A 23,789-nucleotide genomic window follows, 5' to 3' on the forward strand; every position below is an offset into this window, starting at 1 on the left:
TGCCTGGATGAGTGCAGCTCCAACAACACTCAAGAAGCTCGACACCATTCAGGATAAAGCAGCCCGCTTGATTGGCACTCCATCCACCACCTTCAACATTCACTCCCTCCACTGTGGCTGCAGTGTGTACCATCTACAAGATGCACTGCAGCAACTCGCCAAAGCTCCTTCAACAGCACCTTCCACACCCGCGACCTCTACCACTTAGAAGGACAAGGGCAGCAGACGCATGGGAACATCACCACCAAACGTTCCCCTCCAAGCCACACACCATCCTGACTTGGACCTGTATCGCCGTTCCTTCACTGTCGCTGGGTCAAAATCCTGGAACTCCCTTGCTAACAGCATTGTGGGCGTACCTACACCATATGGACTGCAGCGGTTCAAGAAGGCGGCTCACCACCATCTTCTCAAGGGCAATTAGGGATGGGCACTAAATGCAGGCCTAGCCAGCGACGCCCACATCCCATAAATGAATTTAAAAAAAATTTTAAAAATACTGCAGTACCGGCAGTTACCACACCTGTATATAACACTGAGTAGTAAACTGTACAGTTCAGTTCCAGAGTGAGCCACGTTGAGTAAACACCTGTTGTACCATTCTCCTGCAGTCCTGTGTCTTATTATAGACATTGGCGACGAGGTAAATTCGAACCCACCTGCAACTCTGCATCACCTCCCAGGGATTCGTTCCTGGAGTCCAGTAGATTGGAGGTCAAGGCCAGAGACACGGGCGTCGACCACGGGCAACCACCCAGTCATCCAGCAGAGACTCGAGAATTGCGGGGGAGGCTGTTGAGAGCCAGGCTTGGCTTTCCAGTCGCGGTGGTCCAGCGAATCAGGCTGGCAACAGGTAGTGCGCAGACCCTTCCCGGACGGCGGTGGGCTAGAGCCCGACCGAGTGGCACAGCAAAGGGCAGAGCAGCGTCGATGGGGGAGAGAGAGAGAGGGCAGAGCACACAGGGTGCAGCCGGTGTTCAGGGGCCGAGCAGCATCGAGGAGAGGGAGAGAGAGACGCGCAGAGACCCACGGGGCACTGCCATTGCCACAAGGACCGCCGAGAGCAGTGTTGGCAGCAGCGCAGGAGAAGTGCGCAAAACCTACAGGGCGCCGCCATTGCCACGAGGACCACCGGGAGCGGCATTGGCAGCAGCGGGGGAGGAAGAAAAGCGTGGGAGACGCAATTTTAAGCCATTGGGAGATGCCATTTTAAGCCATTTTAAACCACACCCAAAATGCCGAAGAGTGGCAGTGTTACCGCATTTGACAATGAAGTCGAAGATTGGACTATATATGTCAAATGAATAGAGGTATACTGCAAGGCAAATGAGGTGTCAGATGACAAGAAAGCACCGGTATTGTTATATTTAATGGGTGCAAAGACGTATGGCTTATTACGAAATCTAGTAACCCCAGCGAAGCCAATGGAAAAGAGTTTTGAAGACATAGTGACGATAGTACAGGAACATTTAAACCCCACACCGCTACTGATAGCAGAAAGTTTCAAGTTTCACAAATGGAACCAGCATAAGGATGAAAGCAATGCTGAATATTTAACAGAACTGCGCAAACTATCGAAACACTACCAGTTTGGAACGGGACTGGCAGATACCTTAAGGGACAAGTTTGTGTGTGGGCTTCAAAGTGAAGAAACCCAGAAACGGCTTTTATCTGAAAAGGACCTTACGCTGGACAAGGCTTTCAGCATTGTGGTATCATATGAAGCAGCAGCACGGGGCGCTGCAGAGATACAACAGAAACCACAAGAATATGGCACAAACGAAATGTCATACGGAACAGAGAAGTGCTATCGCTGCGGCAGAACAACACATGACCACAATCATTGCTGGTTCAAAGACAAAGTGTGCAGACAGTGTGGAAAAGTAGAACATATAGCACGAGTCTGCAGGTCGGGAAAGCAAACCAGCAATAAGAAATCTCCAAAAGAAAATTACAAGAAGGTACATAAGGTGACGGAGAATAGTTCAGATGAACAAAAGAGTGATAACGACTCCGAAAGCAGGAAGCTGAGTTGTCTGAAACTATACAATGTGAACAAAATGGAGGATCACCGAACCATTTGGGTCACTCTCAAGATAGGAGTCCAGGTAAAAATGGAATTGGACACAGGATCAGCCCTAACAGTCATAAACCGATGGGACTACGAGCGGCTATTCTCACTTATACCCTTGAGAGAGACAAACATTATTTTGAAGATGTACACGGGGCAAAAAGTCTACCCCAAAGGAAAAATAAAGGTGACCGTTATATATAACGGTAAGGAAACACAAAAACTAGACCTGTATGTATTGCAAGATGGAGGACCACCATTGCTGGGACGTGAATGGATCCGGAAAATACAGCTGGATTGGCATTCCATACAAGCACTGACAGTGGTTGCCAAAAAGGATGACGACGTCACACCTGGGCGACTGTCAAAGATCCTAACTGACGTGTAAGAAGTGTTCCAGCAAGGACTCGGAACACTAAAAGGCATGACAGCAACAATCAAAATCGAAGAGAACGCAAGCCCAAAATTTTTTAAGGCCAGACCGGTACCTCAGCCGTCGAAGCAGAACTGGAGAGTTTCGAACGTTCAGGAGTATTGTCCAAGGTAGACTGGAGCGAGTGGGCTACACCCATCGTCCCTGTGATGAAAAAGTCATTGAGCAGCACGCCTGGGGAACCAAGGAAGGTTCGCATCTGTGGGGACTTTAAGGTAACAGTGAACCCAGTCCTTCACACCGTACAATATCCACTTCCGCGGATTGAAGGTATTTTCGCCTCGCTATCTGGAGGGAAACGCTTCACTTAGATTGATCTGGCCCAGGCGTATCTGCAAATGGAGGTAGAAGAAGCATCAAAAAAATACCTCACAATCAACACCCATAAAGGTCTCTACCAATACAACCGGCTGGTATTCGGGGTAGCATCAGCTCCAGCTATTTGGCAAAGGGCAATGGAACAAGTCCTGCAAGGGATCCCAGGGACCCAGTGTTATTTGGACGACATCCTGGTCACGGGCGAAAATGACAGTGATCACCTTGCCAACCTGGAGCAGGTGCTCACTAGATTGAAGGAATATGGGCTCCGAGCCAACCGCCCCAAATGCGAGTTTTTTAAAAGACAGATCTCGTATTGTGGCCACATTATCGATAAAGAGGGGTTACATAAGTCCCCAGAAAAGATTGAGGCAGTAGTCAAGGCTCCAGCACCGGAAAACGTGTCACAACTGAGGTCGTTCCTCAGGCTGGTAAACTACTACCATAAGTTCTTGCCAAATTTGTCTACAATACTACACCCACTGAACACCCTACTGCAAACTGGAGTGCCATGGAAGTGGAGTGATGAATGTAAACGAGCTTTCCAGAACAGCAAAACACTAATCACATCAAAAGAGGTATTGGCCCATTTCAACCCAGCACTACCAATTCGATTGGTGTGTGATGCATCACCCTACGGCATTGGCGCGGTGCTGTCGCACAAATTCTCAGACGGCTCAGAGAGGCCAATAACCTTTGCGTCATGATCACTAACCTCAGCCGAGCGTAACTACGCCCAGATTGACAGGGAGGCCCTCAGCCTAGTGTGGGGAGTGAAAAAGTTCAATCACTATCTGCACGGTCAGAAATTCACCTTGCTGACTGACCACCAGCCTCTTGTCTCCATTTTTAATCCAAAGAAGGGCGTTCCGGTGATGACTGCGCAATGACTACAAAGATGGTCACTCTTTCTAGGGGCGCACCACTATGAGATTGAATATAAGGGCACGAAACAGCATGGAAATGCTGATGGGCTATCACGCCTGCCACTGCCTACTGCGGAGGAAGCACCAGCAGTGGATCCTATCGAAATATTTCATTCGACTATAGTTGAATACCTACCGGTAACTAACGCTTGTATAGAAAAGGAGACCCGAAATGACCCGACACTGTCTCGGGTATATGATTTGACGGTGAAGGGATGGCCAGCACATGGCGACTCACTGTTGCCAGCATTCTCGACACAAAGAGAACAGCTGTCAGTGTGCCGGGGGAACTTGATGTGTGGATCCCGAGTGGTAATTCCACCCAAGTTAAGGGATAGAGTGCTCAATGAGCTTCATGAGGGTCATCTGGGAGGGGTAAAAATGAAAAGCCTTGCCAGGGCTTATGTGTGGTGGCCGGGAATCGATAAACAAATCGAGGATGTGACCAAGAGCTGCTCAGGATGCCAGAAAGTCCAAAATGCACCACCACATGCCCCTCTACACCCATGGGAGTGGCCCTCATCTCCATGGCAACGGGTGCATATTGATTTTGCTGGTCCATTCATAGACTCAATGTTTTTAATAGCCGTGGATGCGCACTTGAAATGGCCTGAGGTCATCAAAATGTCCTCCACCACCACGGAGAAAACTATTGCAGTCCTACAGACCATTTTTGCCAGGAACGGCTTGCCAGAACAGATTTGTTCTGACAACGGACCACAGTTCGTGTCCGAAGAGTTCCGGAGATTTCTAAAGAAGAATGGGGTAAGGCATTATACATCCACCCCGTATCATCCAGCCACAAATGGATTGGCTGAGAGGTTCGTACAAACCTTTAAGAAGGCAATAAAGGCTATGTACAAGGACAACATTCCGCTGCAGCATAAGGTGGACAATTTCCTGTTCGCCTACCGGAATGCGACACATGCAGTCACCAACCAGGCCCCGGCCATGATGTTCTTTAACCGAAGGTTAAGATCTCGCCTGGATTTGCTCAGACCAAACGTACGAAGAGATGTTGAGAGTAAGCAATTCCAGCACATCCATGAGAAGCCAACAAGGAGCTTCAATGTAGGGCAACCAGTCTTGGCCCGCGACTACCGAACAGAAAAATGGCAGCCAGGAACGATATGCACACGGCAGGGCCCACTAATGTACACAGTGGACGTTGGGGAGAACATCATGAGACGCCATGCTGACCAGATCCTAGAGTCACAGGAACAAGTCAACCCCATGCCGTGCCCATATGTACCTGGTGAGGAACCCGACGTACAGGTCGCATCTACCCCAGAAACAGTAGCATCGGAAGCTGATGAACCAACCGATGACAGGGTGCCAGAATCGCCTCCGCACCAAGAGCTAGACACTCGGGAAAGGCGTTATCCAGAAAGGATCAGGAAGCCTCCCCGAAGACTGAATATATAAATGGACTATTTTCAGCTAACGTTGTATATTAAAAGTGTTAATTGTAATTAGTTTGATATTTAATTGTTAAATGAGTGTTATGGTACTGTTAATCTAAAAGGGGAGGAATTGTAATGTATATACCTTTAAGGGGGGAATTACCTTTTACAGCTCATGTATACTGCAGTACCGGCAGTGACCACACCTGTATATAGCACTGAGTAGTAATCTGTACAGATCAGTTCCAGTGTGAGCCACGTTGAGTAAACACCTGTTGTACCGTTCTCCTGCAGTCTTGTGTCTTATTATAGATGGACACAACAAAAATGACTTTTAAACCAGCGTTAAAGATCGCAGAAAGTCTGTTTACGCTGACGTAACTCACGCTTGAGTTTCCACGAGCTTTTGCGCTGGTTCAGCTGATTTCACCCGTATTACACTGATGAACTCATAGAAATTCTACCCCTTTATGTTTAATTCAGTGGCTCTTTTTGCTAATAAGAAACTGCAGGCATAAACCATGGCTTCATAAAGAAAAAGATCATTTATTATCAAGCAGAAAAATACCGCTTCAGAATTAACCAATATCTACAATTGCTGCATGATTTAGAATTGCTTTAACAACACGAAGAAAAACGTCTGACTCCCGAAATGCGTTCCCCTATCTGCAAACAAAGCCCCATCCCAGATTAACCCCTCAACGAATGTGTTTCGTCTACTCTTGGTTGGCTCAGTCTTGCCAAGGCCTCTAAATATCTCGGTGCCCCCGGGTTGTGGTGCAGCACATGGTCTGGAGCCAGGTTACGGTGATCTTCAGCTGGTCTGGAGCCAGGTTATGGAGATATTCAACTGGTCTGGAGCCAGGTTATGGAGATCTTCAGCTGGTCTGTGGCCAGGTTATGGAGATATTCAACTGGTCTGCAGCCAGGTTACGGAGATATTCAACTGGTCTGGAGCCAGGTTATGGAGATCTTCAGCTGGTCTGCAGCCAGGTTACGGAGATCTTCAGCTGGTCTGGAGCCAGGTTATGGAGATCTTCAGCTGGTCTGCAGCCAGGTTACGGAGATCTTCAGCTGGTCTGCAGCCAGGTTATGGAGATCATCAGCTGGTCTGGAGCCAGGTTATGGAGATCTTCAGCTGGTCTGTCGCCAGGTTACGGGGATCTTCAGTTGGACTGGAGCCAGGTTACAGAGATCTTCAGCTGGTCTGGAGCCAGGTTCTGGAGATCTTCAACTGGTCTGTGGCCAGGTTACGGGGATCTTCAGCTGGTCTGGATCCAGGTTATGGAGATCTTCAGCTGGTCTGGAGCCAGGTTATGGAGATCTACAGCTGGACTGGAGCCAGGTTATGGAGATCTTCAGCTGGTCTGGAGCCAGGTTATGGAGATCTTCAGCTGGTCTGTGGCCAGGTTATGGAGATCTCCAGCTGGTCTGGAGCCAGGTTATGGAGATCTTCAGCTGGTCTGGAGCCTGGTTATGGAGATCTTCAGCTGGTCTGGAGCCAGGTTATGGAGATCTTCAGCTGGTCTGGATCCAGGTTATGGAGATCTTCAGCTGGTCTGTGGCCAGGTTATGGAGATCTTCAGCTGGTCTGGATCCAGGTTATGGAGATCTTCAGCTGGTCTGTGGCCAGGTTATGGAGATCTTCAGCTGGTCTGGAGCCAGGTTATGGAGATCTTCAGCTGGTCTGGAGCCTGGTTATGGAGATCTTCAGCTGGTCTGGAGCCAGGTTATGGAGATCTTCAGCTGGTCTGGATCCAGGTTATGGAGATCTTCAGCTGGTCTGTCGCCAGGTTACGGGGATCTTCAGTTGGACTGGAGCCAGGTTACAGAGATCTTCAGCTGGTCTGGAGCCAGGTTCTGGAGATCTTCAACTGGTCTGTGGCCAGGTTACGGGGATCTTCAGCTGGTCTGGATCCAGGTTATGGAGATCTTCAGCTGGTCTGGAGCCAGGTTATGGAGATCTTCAGCTGGTCTGTGGCCAGGTTATGGAGATCTTCAGCTGGTCTGGAGCCAGGTTATGGAGATCTCCATCTGGTCTGGAGCCAGGTTATGCAAGTTCCTATGATGATCTGTTCTTCTCTTACTACAACCACCAGGTGTAACTCAGCGAACCCCTTGTTGCTTCAGCCTTTCCGGAGCCAATTTTACCCATTTATATAAAACTGTTGTATATTTTATATATTTTTACTCTACTAGCCCCTGCGTGCATGTGAACAGTGCAATGTGACTCCGGGATCCCGTTACTCCGGTTTCCTGATGGTGAGCGGCACTGCTGGAATTTGTAACACGGACCCCGGATTCACAAAGAGCAGCAGGGCCTCTCACGGTGGAATGACCAGGAGTGAAGAGTTCCAGATTGGACAGCTGGTGCAAGCAGCCAGGAGCTCACATTGGGACCTCTTCACCCTGCACAGTAATGCACATCCCAGTCCGTGATCACAGCCCATGAGCTCAGTGCAAGGATCACTTAAAATTCGCCAGCCCAACATTCTCAACCCCACCATTTATTGCCAAGCCCCTTTCCCAGTGCTGTTACAAACATAGAAAATTATGAGCAGGAGTAGGCCATTCGGCCCTTCGAGCCTGCTCCGCCATTCAATATGATCATGGCTGATCCTCTATTTCAATACCATATTCCCACTCTCTCCCCATACCCCTTGACGCCTTTTGCGTCTAGAAATCTATCTGTCTCTTCCTTAAATATATTCAGTGACTTGGCCTCCACAGCCTTCTGTGGTAGAGTGAGAATGAATGGGGTGCTGTTTCAAAGTTACTGTGTGAGATGTGCAAGATTCGACCAGCAGTGGACACATTCTCTCCGTACTCAGACACATCAGTTTAGGAACCTACGGTTTGAACTGACGCAGTATAAGAGGAGCAGCATTTTTACCTTCTTCGTAGGATCCAGGAAAGAAATAAGGAAAGAGTTTCTCAGTGAATGTGTCAGTGAAAGTGTCGAGATCAGACATATCATCAGCATTGTAAAAGCTCACCTGTCCTCCCTCATAGTCCAGGTAAACTCCGATGGTCCTGGGCTTCACACTCGGGGTCAGCAGAACAACAGCTCTATATTCATTCCCATTTCTCAGACGCACAGCCCAATATCCATGTTCTGGCCCCAGTGTTATCTGTCCCTTCCTATTAACTGACTCTCTGGCCACACCCACATCCCACTTAGCCTTGTTGCCGACCTCCACCTCCCAGTAGTGTTTCCCTGATGTGAATCCCTGCGACCCCAGGACAAAAAGACACGTATCGAATCTCTCTGGGTTATCAGGAAGCAGTAATCCTCTGTTACTGTCTCGCACACTTTCCAGTCCTCAGACAGGATGAGTCTACGATGCGCTGTGTTTGGGTCCAGGGTCAGTGAGGCTGGGACTGGGAAAATAAAAATGACATCATGTTAAAAATTTTAGACAGAGGAAGGTGGACGGACACAAGTTAATATTTGATGTCTGTAGAACTGGACTCAGCCCCCAGTCCATAATTTCTGTATCAATAAATACTACAGACTGTGTACAGTGTACAGTTAGATATATTCCCAGACTCCAGTGTGTACAGTGAACAGATATTACAGACTGGGTACAGTGTAGAGTTAGATACATTCCCAGACTCCAGTACGTACAGTGAACAGATATTACAGACTGGGTACAGTGTACAGTTAGATATATTCCCAGACTCCAGTATTTACAGTGAACAGATATTACAGACTGGGTAGAGTGTACAGTTAGATATATTCCCAGACTCGTGTGTACAGTGAACAGATATTACAGACTGGGTACAGTGTACAGTTAGATATATTCCCAGACTCCAGTGTGTACAGTGAATAGATATTACAGACTGGGTACAGTGTACAGTTAGATATATTCCCAGACTCCAGTATGTACAGTGAACAGATATTACAGACAGTGTACAGTGTGCAGTTAGATATATTCCCAGACTCCAGTGTGTACAGTGAACAGATATTACAGACTGGGTACAGTGTACAGTTAGATATATTCCCAGACTCCAGTATGTACAGTGAACAGGTATTACAGACAGGGTACAGTGTGCAGTTAGATACATTCCCAGACTCCAGTATGTACAGTGAACAGATATTACAGACTGGGTGCAGTGTACAGTTAGATATATTCCCAGACTCCACTGTGTACAGTGAACAGATATTACAGACTGGGTACAGTGTGCAGTTAGATATATTCCCAGACTCCAGTATGTACAGTGAACAGATATTACAGACAGGGTACAGTGTGCAGTTAGATATATTCCCAGACTCCAGTGTGTACAGTGAACAGATATTACAGACTGGGTACAGTGTACAGTTAGATATATTCCCAGACTCCAGTGTGTACAGCGAACAGATATTACAGACTGGGTAGAGTGTACAGTTAGATATATTCCCAGACTCGTATGTACAGTGAACAGATATTACAGACTGGGTACAGTGTACAGTTAGATATATTCCCAGACTCCAGTGTGTACAGTGAATAGATATTACAGACTGGGTACAGTGTACAGTTAGATATATTCCCAGACTCCAGTATGTACAGTGAACAGATATTACAGACTGGGTACAGTGTACAGTTAGATATATTCCCAGACTCCAGTATGTACAGTGAACAGATATTACAGACAGGGTACAGTGTGCAGTTAGATATATTCCCAGACTCCAGTGTGTACAGTGAACAGATATTACAGACTGGGTACAGTGTACAGTTAGATATATTCCCAGACTCCAGTATGTACAGTGAACAGATATTACAGACAGGGTACAGTGTGCAGTTAGATAAATTCCCAGACTCCAGTATGTACAGTGAACAGATACTACAGACTGGGTACAGTGTACAGTTAGATATATTCCCAGACTCCACTGTGTACAGTGAACAGATATTACAGACTGGGTACAGTGTGCAGTTAGATATATTCCCAGACTCCAGTATGTACAGTGAACAGATATTACAGACAGGGTACAGTGTGCAGTTAGATATATTCCCAGACTCCAGTGTGTACAGTGAACAGATATTACAGACTGGGTACAGTGTACAGTTAGATATATTCCCAGACTCCAGTATGTACAGTGAACAGATATTACAGACAGGGTACAGTGTGCAGTTAGATATATTCCCAGACTCCAGTATGTACAGTGAACAGATATTACAGACTGGGTACAGTGTACAGTTAGATATAATTCCAGACTCCAGTATGTACAGTGAACAGATTTTACAGACTGGGTACAGTGTACATTTAGATATATTCCCAGACTCCAGTGTGTACAGTGAACAGATATTACAGGGTCCCAGTCTGATCACTGTCCAGTGAGTCCTGGGTCAGAGAGGAACACAATCAGCCCAGGGTCCCAGTCTGATCACTGTCCAGTGGGTCCTGGGTCAGAGAAGAACACAATCAGTCCGGGCTCCCAGTCTGCTCACTGTCCAGTGAGTCCTGGGTCAGGTAGGAACACAATCAGCCCGGGCTCCCAATCTGATCACTGTCCAGTGGGTCCTGGGTCAGAGAGGAACACAATCAGCCCGGGGTCCCGGTCTGATCACTGTCCAGCAAGTCCTGGGTCAGAGAGGAACACAATCAGCCCGGGCTCCCAGTCTGATCACTGTCCAGTGGGTCCTGGGTCAGAGAGGAACACAATCAGCCCAGGCTCCCAGTCTGATCACTGTCCAGTGAGTCCAGGGTCAGGTAGGAACAAGGAAGCAGCGGACCTGAGCAGGGCCTGAGCTGGGAGCAACTCAACACAGGCAGAATTTGAAAGAGTGACGTCAGAGTAAAAAACCTGAAGTGATGTCAGCACAAGGCAAGGAGCTGATTGGTGAGTGTAGGTGAGTGTTTTTTTTTAAGTTCTAAGTTTATTTCTGCTAAGTTCATTAATAGTCAATTAATTAGAGGCCTGGCATGGCACCTCAGTCCCGTGGAATGAACATCTTGTGCCATGTGGGAAATCCAGGATGCTTCCAGTGTCCTGGACAACCACATGTGCAGGAAGTGTCGTTGGTTGGAGGAGGTCCAGCTCCGGGTTTCGGAGCTTGAGCAGCAGCTGGCGTCACTGCGGTACATCTGTGAGTCTGAGAGCTACATGGATCGCACATTTGAGGAGGTGGTCACCCTGCAGCTTAAACGAGTGCAGGCAGCGAGGGAATGGGTGACCGCCAGACAGAAGTGGAGGAGCAGGCAGGTAGTGCAGGAGACCCCTGAGTGCATCTCGCTCTCCGACCAGTATATACTGGCGAGGGCGATAGTTCCTCTGGAGAGTACAGCCAGAGCCAAGTCCACGACACCACGGCTGGCTCAGCTGTGTGTGGGGGGGTGGGGGGTGGTGTGGTGGAGGGGATTCAATTGTTCAGGGAACCGACAGGTGTTTCTGCAGCTGCAGACGTGATTCTAGGATGGTATGTTAACTCCCTGGTGCCAGGGTCAAGAATGTCACTGAGCGGCTGCAGAACATTGAGAGGGACGGTGACCAGCCAGAGGTCATGGTTCATATTGGTACCAACGACATAGGTAGAAAGAGGGTTGAGGTCCTGCAGGCAGCTTTTAGGGAGCTGGGAAAGAGATTAAAAAGCAGGACCTCAAAGGTAGTAATCTCCAGATTACTCCCGGTGCCATGCACGAGTGTGTATAGAAATAGGAAGATTGAGCAGATGAACGCGCGGCTGGAGAGATGGTGCAGGAGGGAGGACTTTAGATTCCTGGGACAGTGGAACTGGTTCTGGGGGAGTTGGGACCGTACAGGCCGGATGGGTTGCACCTCAACAGAGCCGTGAACCAATATCCTCTTGGAGGATTTACTCGTGCTGTTGGGGAGAGTTTAAACTAATTTGGCAGGGGAGTGGGCACCAGGGTGTAGCATTAGAAAGGAGAAACAAGGTGCACAAAAGTGTGGGAGATACAGATAGCACTAGCGTAAGAGATAGTATGGTGTTCGGTGTGGTCAGACTAAGAGAGAATACAAGAAGGTCTAAGATAGGTTTACAGTGCATGTGTGTAACTGCATGAAGTGTGGTAAATAAGGTTGGTGAGCTGCAGGTGCAAATGGCCACATGAAAATATGATGTCATGACGATAACGGAGGCCTGGCTCAAAAAAGGGCAGGGTTGGGTATTAAATACTCCTGGATATAATGCGTTTAGGAAAGATAGGGTAGGAAAGAAAGGAGGTAGGGTGGCAGTATCGGTTAAGGAGAATATTAAAGTGCTGGAGAGGGAGAATATCCTGGAGGGGTCAAGGACAGAATCTATGTGGTTAGAGTTGAGAAACAACAGAGGTGTCATTACACTACTAGGTGTATTCTATAGGCCACCTACTAGTGGGAAGGAGACAGAGGAGCAAATTTGCAGGGAAATTACAGCGAGGTGCAGGAACTATAGAGTAGTGATAATCGGGGACTTCAATTATTCTAATATAGGCTGGGATAGTAATAGTGTAAAGGGCAGAGAAGGGGATGAATTTTTGAAGTGTGGTCAGGAGGACTTTCTTGATCAGTACGTTTCTGGCCCAATGAGGAAGGAGGCATTTCTGGATCTGGTTCTGGGGAATGAGGTGGATCAGGTGGATCACGTTTCAACAGAGAAACATTTAGGGAACAGTGATCATAGTATCATAAGGCTTAGGTTAGCTATGGAAAAGGACAAAGAGCAATCTAGAAAATACTTAACTGGAGGAGGGCCAATTTCAGTGGGTTGATAATGGATCTGGCCTGGGTAAATTGGAATCAAAGATTGGCAGGAAAAACTGTAATCGAACAATGGGCTGCCTTTAAAGAAGAGATGGTTCATGTAGAATTGAGGTACATTCGCACAAGGGGGAAAGGTAGGGCAACCAAAGCCAGATAGAGAGTAAGATAAAGCAGAAAAAGGGGCATATGACAGATGTTAGGTTGAGAATACAAGCGAGAGCCAGGCTGAATACAGAAAGTTCAGAGGGGAAATGAAAAAGGAAATAAGAGGGGCAAAGAGTATCAGAATAGATTGGCAGCTAACATAAAAGGGAATCTAAAAGACTTCTGTAGGCATATAAATAGTAAACGGGTAGTAAGAGGAGGGGTGGGGCCGCTTAGAGACCTAAATGGAGACCTACGCCTGGAGCCAGAGGGTATGGCTGAGGTACTAAATGAGTATTTGCATCTGTCTTTAACAAGGAAGAAGATGCTGCCAAAGTCATAGTGAAAGAGGAGGTAGTTGAGATACTGGATTGGATAAAAATTGTTAAGGAGGAGGTACTAGAAAGGCTGGCTGTACTTAAAGTAGATAAGTCACCAGGACCAGATGGGCTGCATCCTAGGATGCTGAGGGAAGTAAAGTTGGAAATTGCGGAGGTACTGGTCATAATCTTCCAATCCTCCTTGGATATGCAGGTGGTGCCAGAGGACTGGAGAATTGCAAATGTTACACCCTTGTTCAAAAAACAGTGTAAGGATAAACCCAGCAACTATAGGCCAGTCAGCTTAACCTCGGTGGTGGGGAAGCTTTTAGAAATGATAATCCGGGACAAAATTAACAGTCAGTTGGACAAGTGTGGATTAATTAAAGGAAGCCAGCATGGATTTGTTAAAGGCAAGTCGTGTTTAACCAACTTGATTGAATTTTCTGATGAGCTAACAGAGAGGGTTGATGTGGTGTACATGGACTTTGAAAAGGCATTTGATAAAGTGCAACATAATAGGCTTGCCAGCAAAACTGAAGCCCATGGAATAAAAGGGACAGTGGCAACATGGATATCAAATTGGTTAAGTGACAGGAAACAGAGTGTAGTGCTGAACGGTTGCTTTTCAGACTGGAGGAAGGTACAGTGGTGTTCCCCAGGGGTCGGTACTAAGACTACTGCTTTTCTTGATATATATTAACGATTACAGGTGTACACGGCACTATTTCAAAATCTGCAGATGACACAAAACTTGGAAGTATAGTGAACAATGAGGAGGACAGTGATAAGACTTCAAGAAGACATAAACAGGCTGGTGGAATGGGGGGACCCGTGGCAGCTGAAGTTTAACGCAGGAAAGAGTGAAGTGATGCATTTTGGTAGGAAGAACGAGGAGAGGCAATCTAAACTAAAGGATACAATTCTAAAGGGGGTGCAGGAACAGAGAGACCTGGGGGTATATGTGCACAAATCGCTGAAGGTGGCAGGGCAGGTTCAGAAAGCGGTTAAAAAAGCATACGGGATCCTGGGCTTTATAAATAGAGGCATAGAGTACAAAAGCGAGGAAGTTATGCTGAAGCTTTATAAAGCACTGGTTCGGCCACAACTGGGGTATTGTGTCCAATTCTGGACACCATACTTTAAGAAGGATGTGAAGGCTTTAGAGAGGGTGCAGCAAAGATTTACAAGAATGGTTCCAGGGATGAGAGATTTCAATTATGTGGATAGACTGTAGAAACTGGGGTTGTTCTCCTTAGAGCAGAGAAGATTGAGAGGAGGTATTCAAAATCATGAGTGGTCTAGACAGAGAAGATAGAACAGCAGAACATAAGAAATAGGAAATAACAACAGAAAATGCTGGAAAAACTCAGCAGTCCAGGCAACATCCGTGGAGAGAAAATAGAGTCAACGTTTCGGGTCAAACCCTTTGTCAACCCAGTCTTGACAAAGGGTTTGACCCGAAACGTTGACTCTATTTTCCCTCCACAGATGTTGTCTGGTCTGCTGAGTTTTTCCAGCATTTTCTGTTGTTATTTTGGATTTCCAGCATCTGCAGCATTTTGCTATCATAAGAAATAGGAGCAGGAGTGAGCCATACGGCCCCTCGAGCCTGCTCTGCCATTCAATAGAAAAAAAGACTTACATTTATATCGCGCCTTTCACGACCACCAGACGTCTCAAAGAGCTTTACAGCCAATGAAGTACTTTTTTGGAGTATAGTCACTGTTGTAACATGGCAATAAGATCAAGGCTGATCATTGACCTCAACTCCACTGTAAGAGCCATAAAAGCTTAAGAAAATACTTTAAAATATTGGTTAAATAGCATAATACTGTTAATTTACCTGATTGACTTATTGTATTAAGAAACCCCCTATTTTCTTGCTCCAGTAGTATAGTCCGAGACACCCCCTTCATTCTTGCCACAATGGTACAGTCCCTAAGCCACACATGGTATGCAGCCATTTTACAGTTTAAACTCCACGTGGCTGAAGGAGGCAGAAGTTGTGAGGTTTGGAGCAATACAGTTTTTGACCGTATTCGTTTATACGTGATTGCTTTGTAATTCTGTTCGTGAAGTGTTATAGTAAACAGTTTAAAAGACAAAGCTACGTTTGGGAACGTTTTATTTCGACACGCGTCTACTCGTTGTTAACAGCCCCACAGCTCAGTGGCTGCCTGTTTGGAAACTAAGAAGCGCCACTACATTAGTCAAAAACTTGCTCCCTAAGAAGGAAAGGACGGAATCGTCGGCGAACGTATACATGAATGGTCACGGAGCCAGACAACAATATAAGAAAGCGAAGGTACAGTGACTGTTACTTGCTTTGTTCATTCTATTGAGAAGCTAAATAAGAGCTGCGGGTAAAATGGCCGAGGCCTTACGGAGCCAGGAGCTTCCCCCAGCCAGAAGGATTGCTGGCCAAAAGAGGGAAATAAAGCTCCCGCCAAAGGCAATGGAAGAGAAGTTACATAGAAGCATAGGTGCAAGGAAGGCTAAATTAGCTCAGATAACTGGAAAAATGAAGATAATTGATCGTCTCATGGAAGATAATGCTAATATTAAGAAAGCTGAAGACATAATGTATTACGATTTCTCCAAGCTGCATGAAGAATTTAATGTACTCAATGAAGATGTATTAGCACTTCTGTCTGAAGAAGAGGGAAACGCTGATCAGCACAACTGGTTTGATCTTAAATCAACCAGCATTAAGGACTATATCAAGGCCACAGAACAGTGGATGTTAAAGATTCGTCAAGATGCTGATACAGCAGAGAAAGAGAAAGTTGACGATGAAGTCGGACCAGACGATAGCATTTCAGAGACTTCCGCCAGACCAAGCAAAAATCGAAAAGAAGGTAGCTCTGTTTCTAGACGCAGGTCAGTCGCTTCTACCACAAGCTCGTCGCGACGCACGAGAGAGGAGGTTGAATGGGCAGCGTTGATGGCGCGCGCAGCATCTTTAGCGGAGAAGCAAGCTCTTGAACGGGAAGAGGCCAAACTGCAGGTCCAAGAGGCCCAACTGCAGGCCCAACTGCAGGCCCAACAGGCCCAGGTGCAGGCAAAGAAAGAACAGCTGGAGATAAAAACAGCTATCGCGGTCTCAGACGCCAGGTTGAGTACGTATGAAGATTATGAAAGCTCACGGGACGGCGGGAGCGAATACTGCCAGTCAATGTTGTCACATAGAGTTGGATCCAGGGCACCTTCAAGAGTTACAAGAGAGTCCGAAGGCAATCCCCTGCCATTACAGCGTGGAAGAGTGGCCTCTCCACTAACAGGAGCACGTGATGCTACCCCAGACGTCAGACGGTCTAGACTAGACCCTGCTGATGACCACCAGAGGCCTGAAGACACAGGGAGAAGCCTATACCGAGTGATGCAACGTCAGAACGAAATTACAGAGATGCTTGTAAAACAACAGAATCTGTTTTGACTCCCTCAAAGAGACATACCAGTGTTCCAAGGCGACCCACTCAAGTATAAGCCCTTCATCAGATCCTTTGAACAAGCCATTGACTCCAAAACAGAGAGCAGCAGTGATAAGTTGTACTACCTGGGACAGTGCACCAGTGGTAAACCACAAGACCTGGTCAGAAGCTGTGAACACATGAGACCGGACCGGGGATACATAGAAGCCAGGAAGTTGCTGCAGGAGCACTATGGTAACGAGCTGAAGATAGCCACTGCATATATTGAAAAGGCTACCAAGTGGCCACAGATCAGATCGGAGGACGGAGAGGCATTGAACGCATATGTTCTTTTCCTCATAGGATGTTGCAACACCATGGAGGATGTTGAATTCATGGAAGAGATGGACAATCCTACGACTATGAGAATCATCATCTCTAAGCTTCCTTACAGGATGAGAGAACAATGGAGAAGAACAGCCTTTGAGATAATGGAGAGACGGAAAAGTAGAGCCAGGTTTGCAGACTTAGTGAATTTCATAGACAAACAGGCTAAAATTGCTAGGGACCCATTGTTTGGAAACATCCAGGACGCCAGCCCGACCACCGATGGAAGAGTGAAAGCCAAGCCTGTTGAATCAAAGACTCTCAGGAAAGGTGGTTCCAGGGGAAGCAGCTTTGCAACTATCGTCACTCAGGCCGAGGAAGAGAGGCCCCAGAACTCATCTCCCAAAAAGAGCAGCACAGTGACGCCTGCTAATGCCTTTCAGAAGCCATGCTTATTCTGCCAGAAGAATCATACATTGGATTTCTGCAGCGACATCAAAGCACAGCCACATAAGGACAGAATCGAATTCCTGAAGTACAACGGCCTATGTTTTGGATGTCTCTCTCAGGGGCACCTGAGTAGAAACTGTAAGCAAAGAACAACATGCAGAGAGTGCACTCGGAAACATCCCAGTCTGCTGCATATCCATAAAGAAGAACAAGTCTCTAAGAAGAGTGCAGAAAACAATACCGATGAGAAGGTTGTTTCAAGTGCTCTGGTGTCGCTAGAACCAGAGACTTGTGGACTCACTGGGGCCGGTGACAGTGATTGTATTCTTGCCATCGTACCAGTAAAGATCAAGTCTAAGAGGAGCGAGAAGCTTGTGGAGACTTATGCCTTCATGGATCCAGATAGTTCAGCAACGTTCTGCACAGAATCACTCATGCGACAGCTGAACGTTAGAGGCAGAAGAACAGAAATCCTATTACGCACCATGGGTCATGAGAAGTCAATGCAAAGTTATATCCTGTCAGACTTAGAAGTGTGTGGACTTGAAGAGAAGGACTTCATAGACCTGCCTAATGTTTTCACACAGAGGGAGATTCCTGTTAGAATAGGGAACTTAGCCCTGCAGAAGGATGTGGATAGATGGCCTTACCTAGAAAAGGTGCGTCTCCCATACATTGAAGCAGAAATTGGCCTATTAATTGGAACCAATGCCTACAAAACTATGGAGCCATGGCAGGTGATAAACAGCAAGGATGACGGACCCTACGCCGTCAGGACAGCCCTTGGATGGGTAGTCAATGGACCGGTAAGGAGAGATGATGGCAACAAGTCGAACAAGGAGGAACGACAAAATGTCACAGTTAATCGCATCTCTATCGCAAGCATTGAAGAGCTGTTGATACAGCAGTTCAACGCAGACTTTTCAGAACGCAGCTGTGAGGAAAAGACAGAGATGTCACAAGAAGACCATCAGTTCATGGATTTGATGACAAGGTCTACACAGTTCATTGATGGCCACTGTCACATTGGTTTGCCACTGAGAAAACAGACCGCGAAGATGCCGAACAATCGCTGCATAGCAGAGCAACGCTCCATCAGTCTAAAGAGAAAGCTGAACAAGAACCCCGACTTTCATGAAGACTACAAAGGCTTCATGAGAAACATCATAGCGAAAGGCTATGCTGTAAAAGTGCCCGAGGAACAGTTGAACAGAGACGATGGAAGGGTCTGGTACATTCCTCATCACGGTGTGTATCACCCAAAGAAGAAAAAGATCCGTGTAGTGTTTGACTGCGCCGCCTCATTCAGAGGAACTTCACTGAATGACCAGCTGCTTCAAGGTCCTGATCTTACTAATACCCTCATTGGCGTCTTGACTAGGTTTAGACAAGAGCTCGTTGCCATGATGGCAGATATAGAATCAATGTTCTACCAAGTCAGAATCCCTGATGAAGATGCTGATCTTCTGCGTTTCCTTTGGTGGCCAGATGGCAACGTTAGTCAAGCGATGGTGGAATGTAGAATGGCCGTACACTTGTTCGGAGCCACATCATCTCCCAGCTGTGCAAGCTACGCTCTCAGAAAAACTGCAGAAGATGGCAAAGGCAAAGCACCATCAGAGGCTGTGGAGACAATCTTCAGAAACTTTTATGTCGATGACTGTCTGAAGTCCGTGTCAACAGAAGACGATGCCATCGCACTGTCAAGAGACCTTAGAACTCTGTGTTCGAATGGAGGATTCCATCTGACTAAGTGGATAAGCAACAGCAGAGCAGTTCTAGCGTCTATCCCAGAAAAGGAAAGAGCCACTGAAGTCAAAGATCTGGACCTGAGCCACGATGTCCTTCCTATCGAGAGAGCTCTTGGTGTATAATGGTGCATTGAGTCAGACACGTTCAACTTCAGGATAATGGTGAACGAAAGACCATCCACAAGACGAGGGATTCTCTCCGTGGTCAGTTCCATCTACGACCCTCTTGGATTCCTGGCACCACTCATTCTGCCGGTGAAGCTGATGCTACGAGAGCTGTGTAGAGACAAGAGAGGATGGGATGAAGATATCCCAGAAGGTCAAGCTCAGAGATGGCACAGATGGTTGACGGATTTGCAACAACTTTCTAGCTTCAACGTCAGTAGATGTATCAAGCCCGTGAGTTTTGGAGTTACAAAGACGGCTCAACTACATCATTTCTTGGACGCCAGTGAGGACGGCTATGGCACGGCTACTTACCTCATGCTGACAAATCAACAGGGCCAGAAACATTGTGCCTTCCTCATGGGGAAATCCAGGGTGGCTCCGCTGAAGCAGGTCACCATCCCGAGACTGGAGTTGACGGCAGCGGTTGTTGCAGTTAAAGTTGACCAGGCGATGCAGAAAGAGTTACAGCTCCCACTAGAAGAATCTGTCTTCTGGACGGATAGCACGACGGTGCTGAAGTATATAGAGAATGAGAAGATACGCTTCAAGACCTTCGTAGCAAACAGAATCTCATCCATTAGAGAAGCTACACAACCATCTCAATGGAGGTATGTAAACACCTCATTAAACCCAGCAGATCAAGCCTCACGGGGATTGAAGGCTGAAAACTTCATGAGGAGTGAAAATTGGATACAAGGCCCAAGTTATCTGCTGGAAACAGAGAGATCATGGCCAGAAAGACCAGATATGCCAAGTCAGATTGCTGAAGACGACGTCGAAGTCAAGAGATCAGTCACAGTAAATCTCATAACTACGAAAGAGAACTTTGACACAGTGAACAAGCTTGTTAACCATTTCTCAGGATGGCACCAGTTGAGGAAAGCAGTTGCATGGTTTCTAAGGTTGAAAGAGTTGCTGCTACACCTGAGTGGTAAGAGAAAAGAGTACCGAGCCACTATCAGTCAGTCTGAAAGTAACCCCGATAAGCAGAGAATGCTTCTACAGCAGTATATGCATCAGCACAAGACCACATTGGGTAAGAATTCATTGACCGTGGAGGATTTGGCCAAGGCTGAGATGGAGATAGTTTGCTTCAGTCAAAGACAAAGATACTCAGAAGAAATCGAAGCTTTACAGCGAAATACTCCAATCAAGAAAGGTAATCATATCTACAAGCTGGACCCTACACTGCAAGATGGAGTACTGAGGGTGGAAGGGAGACTAAACAAATCTGCTATGCCAGAGGAGGCCAAGCATCCTGCTATCCTTTCTAAGGACCTCCGGGTTGCTACTCTCATTCTTCAGCATATACACCAGAGTATTGGACACAGTGGGAGGAATCACGTGCTTGCGAAGCTAAGACAAAGATACTGGATTCCAGGAGCTAATTCTGTAATAAGAAAAATACTCTCTGAATGCATTGTTTGCAGATGGTTACACGCTAGAGCTGGGGAGCAGAAAATGGCAGACCTGCCTGAAGACCATTTGTTACCAGACAAGCCCCCATTTACAAACGTAGGGGTGGACTATTTCGGGCCTTTCGAGGTAAAGCGAGGACGGAGCCTTGTCAAGAGATATGGTGTGCTTTTCACTTGTTTGACCATCAGAGCAGTTCATATTGAGGTGGCACACACGCTTGACACTGATTCCTGTATTAACGCCTTGCGGCGCTTTGTCTGTAGAAGAGGTCAGGTGTCCATTATGCGTTCTGATAATGGCACTAATTTCGTCGGAGCGGAGAGAGAACTACGGGAAGCTATTGAAGGTTGGAATAGGCTTAAAATACAGGAAGCCATGATGCAAACAGGAATTAAGTGGATCTTCAATCCTCCGGCTGCATCCCACCATGGAGGTGTCTGGGAAAGACAGATACGCACCGTAAGAAAACTACCCAGTTCTGTACTGAAGCAGCACCGCTCGACGACGAGGGACTCCAAACCATTCTGTGCGAGGTCGAAGCCATCATTAATGACCGACCGATAACTAAGACATCAGATGATCCCAATGACCTCGAAGCCCTGACTCCGAACCACCTGTTGTTGTTGAAAACACAGCCAGCCATGCCCCCGGGAGTCTTCAAAAGGGAAGATCTGTATGCCCGTCGGAAGTGGAGGCAAGTTCAGTATATGTCAGACCTTTTCTGGACCAGATGGACAAGAGAATACTTACCTCTGCTACAGGAGCGTCAAAAATGGTCCAAAATAAAGAGGAACTTCATTGTCGGAGACATTGTCTTAATCGTGGATGATTCAGCCCCTAGAAATTCTTGGTTGATGGGAAAAATAATTAAGACCATGCCAGACTCCAGAGGCGTCGTTCGTCGCGTTTGTTTGCAAACCAAGACCAGTACCCTGGAAAGACCAATCACAAAGCTCTGCCTGCTACAAGAAGCAGCGTGAAAAGTTCCTGAATGAAAAAAGTGGACACTTATATTGTAAATATGTTGAACTCATTAGTTTATGACTCTTAATGTTTGAGTAATTGATACGCTTCATGTGCCTAGTCAATTAGGGGCCGGAATGTAAGAGCCATAAAAGCTTAAGAAAATACTTTAAAATATTGGTTAAATAGCATAATACAGTTAATTTACCTGATTGACTTATTGTATTAAGAAACCCCCTATTTTCTTGCTCCAGTAGTATAGTCCGAGACACCCCCTTCATTCTTGCCACAATGGTACAGTCCCTAAGCCACACATGGTATGCAGCCATTTTACAGTTTAAACTCCACGTGGCTGAAGGAGGCAGAAGTTGTGAGGTTTGGAGCAATACAGTTTTTGACCGTGTTCTTTTATACGTGTTTGCTTTGTAATTCTGTTCGTGAAGTGTTATAGTAAACAGTTTAAAAGACAAAGCTACGTTTGGCAACGTTTTATTTCGACACGCGTCTACTCGTTGTTAACAGCCCCACAGCTCAGTGGCTGCCTGTTTGGAAACTAAGAAGCGCCACTACATCCACTTTCCCGTCCGATTTCCATATCCCTTGATTCCCATAGAGTCCAAAAATCTATCTATCTCAGCCTTGACTATACTCAAAGACTCAACATCCACAGTCCTCTGGGGCAGAGAATTCCAAAGATTCACAACCCTCTGAGTGAAGAAATTCCTCCTCATCTCGGTCTTAAATGGCCTACCACTTATCCTCAGACTATGCCCCCGAGTTCTAGACACTCCAGCCAGGGGAAACTGTTATGTTCATTAATAACGAGACATTCTTATTATGAACACAGCTAGCTTCTAGCTAGTCATTTATTCAGTACACGTTCTCTAGGTACAGTATCTGTAGAGATGCTGCATGTGTGCTCCTGTGTGTAGGCTGCCATCTTGACTGTTGCCTTGTGGGTAGCCTAGCCTCATGGGTAATGTAGTCTTAATATATATACAGCTGGGTAGTGTAGTCTTATACATACAGCTCTACTGCTCCACCTAGTGTCCACCACAGAATGACATGTTATTGATCACTACATCCTCCTTTCTTTGAGGTATAACAAAATTAATATCAATCAACTTTCAAGAAAACAATAAAGATAATATCAGTAACACTTTTGTTAGTGCTCTATAAACATAAACATTTTCAAAACAGTCAACACATTTTCAAAGCTTTACATTGTACTCAAAGATTAAGTCTATCAGGCTCTTTTACTTCACGTGTGGATCTTCTCAACACGGGTAAGTCTGATGTGTCTTCATGAGATTGTTCTGGCGGTGAATGACAAGATGCAGTTGCGGCATTGTCATCAATCTGCTCTTGTATAGATCGAGGTCTCCTTGCGATCTTTGCTTGGAGAGGGTTTCAGTGCTTCCTTCACTCTTCATGCCATAACTCTCAATGTAGTCAATGCACTCTCGAAAAACTGCTGGCAGCTGGATCCCATTATACAGCATAGTCCTCGCACCAGCCTCGGCTAATGGAACACCAAAGATTGGCCTGGGGGAAGAAGGAGTATCCACCGGAACTGCTTCCTGCTCTGGTGCAGGCTTCTTCTTTTTCTTTTTCTCTTTCCACTGCTTAACAACATCTGCTGCGGTTATATCTTTGGACTTTTTCTCCTTGTGTTTTTTCTCTTTGTGCTTAAAGTCTTTTTCTTTCTTCTTGGAGAAACTAGGCTTTTTGAAGACATGGATGCCCTTTGGCCTTTCCATCCTTGATGGGCTCTCTACTTCATCACCTGAGTCATCTGGTCTGCTTATGGCACAGTTTATACGGTAGACTCTCTTGACCAGTTCTAAGTCTTCACAAGCTTTGTCACCTAGTATCGAATCAAGTCTTTCAGCCACAACAGAAAACATGAGATGATGCACTTTGTCTTTGACTGTCACTTTAAGTCTGCATACACCTAAGCTATCTATTTTCTGTCCATTATAGTCCTTCAGTAGTACTG

At 46.5% G+C, this 23,789-nt stretch overlaps 1 pseudogene across 1 annotated transcript in view; it reads right to left on the reverse strand.

Moving 5' to 3' along the window:
* Positions 1-8,000: 8,000 nt before the first annotated feature.
* Positions 8,001-23,789, reverse strand: part of LOC147095673 (zinc-binding protein A33-like) — a 35,375-nt pseudogene continuing 19,586 nt past the window's right edge. Inside the window, exon 7 of the transcript XR_015074813.1 lies at positions 8,001-8,532. The product of XR_015074813.1 is annotated as a zinc-binding protein A33-like (transcript). The remainder of the gene's footprint in view (positions 8,533-23,789) is intronic.

Source organism: Somniosus microcephalus, unplaced genomic scaffold (genome assembly GCF_052327205.1).
Source record: "Somniosus microcephalus isolate GS21.2 unplaced genomic scaffold, FLI_Smic_1.0 unresolved_chr1, whole genome shotgun sequence".
In the NCBI taxonomy this organism is placed as follows: Eukaryota; Metazoa; Chordata; class Chondrichthyes; order Squaliformes; family Somniosidae; genus Somniosus; species Somniosus microcephalus.